A 3,502-nucleotide genomic window follows, 5' to 3' on the forward strand; every position below is an offset into this window, starting at 1 on the left:
AAACATGCAGATGTTAGCTTTGGTTTTGAATGGTCCTACTGTCATCTGCAGGCACTGAAGAGCTAGGATACAAGCTTAGTTCCTTGAAGCATGTCTTGATGGTATTAACTGGTAGGTCGTGGACACGCAGGAGTGGATGCCATCTTCTCCTTACTCTATTCTGGTGTCTTGTTACACCCAGCAAGAGCTCATAGCACTGCAGGAATGGCTAGAGTTAGCAGGGGTTTCAAGCTTTCAATACGATCTCAGGAAGTGTGAGGAGATGTTTAGAGGAATATTGGATTTTCCCGTAAGCATCTACTAACATTCCTCCTTAATGGTCCTAAATGCTCAATATATTTACTAGCATATAACCTTGTTTATGAAAAAATTCAAATTTGGGGAAAATTATATCCAATTATGTAGCTATTAATAAGAATAGAGCAAACTGGGTATTTGTATAAAACAATCTCCAAATATAGAAAGTGAAAAAAGGAATTCCGGAACAGTGAGTCAGTATGTCACTCTACTATACGTGGGGTGTGTGTATATCACACACAGGGGTTAGAAATGCCTCACAAGAAACTGGGGGACAGAGGGGAGGTCTGTGAAGGAGGCACAGGAGGAAGGAGAGAGACTTTCACTGGACATTCTGGAACTTCTTGAATTTTGTACATGTACAGTATATTTGAAACTAAAACCAAACTTTAAAAAAATGACCCCAGAGGAAGAAAAAGTTGAGTTTTGGCGACAGGTTACAATCATCTGTTTTTCTGATTTATGCTGGAATTATCTCTGAGCCTTTTGCTTCCTGCAGGATCTGTCATCACATGTCCGATGGTGGGCAGGTAGGCTATTCTGCCTGACAAGGCCTCGCTTTTAACATCCTCTTCAAATAAGGCTTTCCACGAAGTGGTAGAAGTACATGGATGGATTAAAAAAAGGTGGTGTTCTTCATAGTTCATTTACTCTAAAGGAGGAATTAACTATACAAATAAATCCCATAGTTATTTTGTAAATCGCACACTTGTATTATATTGTGGTTTTCTGTTAAAAAGCATTACTCTGCTAAATGTGAGCATTTAAAAATCATCTCAACCATTCATGATAAATCATACTATTACATCTGTAGGAGATTTCCCTTTGAATCAACAAACGATAGATCCCTCCAATAAATAACTGATCGATAATTTACTCTAGATAAATATTTCACCAAGGTCAACTTTCTGCTTTTAAGCAATTTTCTGTTTTCTCACGTTCCAAAGCAATACAGTTTCAAATTCCAAAGGTACCTCCTTTCTTCGTTTCTGAGGGCATTAATGTTTGAGATACACATAAGCAAACTGAGTTATTTAAAACTGGAAAGCATTTATGAGAACATATATTTTAATCACAATTCAGCTAACTTCAGGAGAAAGGATGTTCAATTTCTCTTGCATAGATTTTACTACTAGGTTAAGCTAAATGTAAAACATTTACATTCAGCTGCCCTTAAAAAAAAAAAGCTTCACACAGAGCAAGGATGGCGGATGTAAGCACCGCAGCAAGGGCGTCCCCTGGGTGTTTGCTGGAAATGTAGGCTCTCAGGTGCTGTCCCACCTACTCATCACAATCTGCATCCGAACCAGAGTCTCGGGCGGCGATCGCTCTCCTGTTCAAGTCTGAGCAGCTCTGGACTAAGAAACCTTAACTATGCCCCAGATCAGGTTATATCCTTCAGTGAACGCCATCTAGTCTTTAGCAGTGAAGACAATATAACTTTTTTGAGATGAGACAGTCACACTTATCAGAAAATATTGTAAGAGTCATTGTTCCCACCCTCCCCTTACTTATGAAAACATCCTTCCTCTTTTCTGAATGCGTCCCCTCCATGCCTTCCTCGACCATCCATACCCCTTCCACCAGGATGACCATCTCTTTTTCTGCTGCTTCCTTCCCTTTCACCAATGACACAAGGTCCCCCTCTTGCATAAAACATACACGTGCACACCCATTTTCTCTCCATCATACTAACAACTCAGCCACAGTCTTTCTTTTTTCCCCATCACTAAATTTCCCAAGAGCAGCCTGCAACCAGATGGCTGTCAGACCCGAATCAGCTCTCCGCAAGGCCCCGAGTATTGGACCCCCAAATCCATCAGTAGCGTACGAATTCCTGCGTTAGCACCATCGTCTCCAGCACCTGCCTTCTTCCTGCTTTGCTGCCCGAGTGTGGGCATTCCCCTCAGCTTAGCTCAAGGTCCTCTGTCCTCTTTCTAACCGTACACCTTTGCTGTGTGTTCTCTCCCCGCAGCTCCCCCCTGCTTCAAAGGTCACTTCCATGCAGGAAGTTCCCAGTGTCTTCAGCACTGACCTCGTTAGAACTCCAATAGTCTTGTATTGTTCTCATTCATTTAATACTCATGGAGAGTCTACGACATGCCATTGCACAGTGCTAGGCACTGGGAAACAAAGCAGACACATCCCTGTCCTCATGGAACCTGCAGCCCACCAGGGAACATCACTATGAAGCAAGTAATGCCAGTGAGATAAACATCAAAGAAAAGCAGAGTGAGCTGAGGGGGAGGGTACAATAATCCATCCCTTATCCACGTTTCACTTTCCATGATTTCAGCTACCTGTGATCAGCTGTGGTTCAGAAGCAGATAATCCACTTTCTGACCCAGCCTCAGAAGGTCAATAGTAGCCTAACACTATGTCACAACGCCTATATCATTCATGTCACTTCATCTCATCACGTAGACGTTTTATCATCTCACATCATCACAAGAAGGGTGAGTACAGTATATTAAGATATTTTGAGAGAGGGAGAAAGACCACATTCATATAACTTACTATTATAGTACATTGTTATAATTGTTCTATTTGATTGTAATTACTGTTAATCTCTTACTGTGCTAATTTATAGATTAAACTTTATCACAGCTATATATGTATAGGAAAAACATAGTATACATAGGGTTCAGTACTATCTAGTTTCAGGCATCCACCGGGGATCTTGGGACGTATACCTCGTGGTTAAGGGAGACTACTGTATAACCAAATCTAATTTAGGGAATAGGGTTACCAGATAAAATACAGGACGTTGAGTTAAAGTTGAATTTCAGATAAACAACAAATTCTTTTGAGTATAACTATGCCTCAAATATTGCATGGGATATACTAACAATAGTTTATCCGGAAATCAATTTTAACTGGGCATCTCATATTTTTAAAAATATTTTATTTTTATTTATTTGGGGGGGAGGATGGGAGAGAGAGAGAGAGCAGGAGTTGGGGGAGGGGCAGAGGGAGAGGGAGAAGCTGACTCCCTGCTGAGCACGGAGCCCAACGTGGTGCTCAATCCCAGGATCCCAAGATCATGACCTGAGCCAAAGTCAGATGTTTAACTGACTGAACCACCCAGATGTCCCAGGCATTTTGTATTTTTATCTGCTACATCTGGCAACCCTACCGGGAAGGGACTGGCCAGTTGGAGAGGAAAGTCCTTAGGAATTGAGAGAAAGGATGAGCAGGAATTATC

This window comes from Ursus maritimus, unplaced genomic scaffold, assembly GCF_017311325.1.
Source record: "Ursus maritimus isolate PB19 unplaced genomic scaffold, ASM1731132v1 scaffold_13, whole genome shotgun sequence".
Taxonomy (NCBI): domain Eukaryota; kingdom Metazoa; phylum Chordata; class Mammalia; order Carnivora; family Ursidae; genus Ursus; species Ursus maritimus.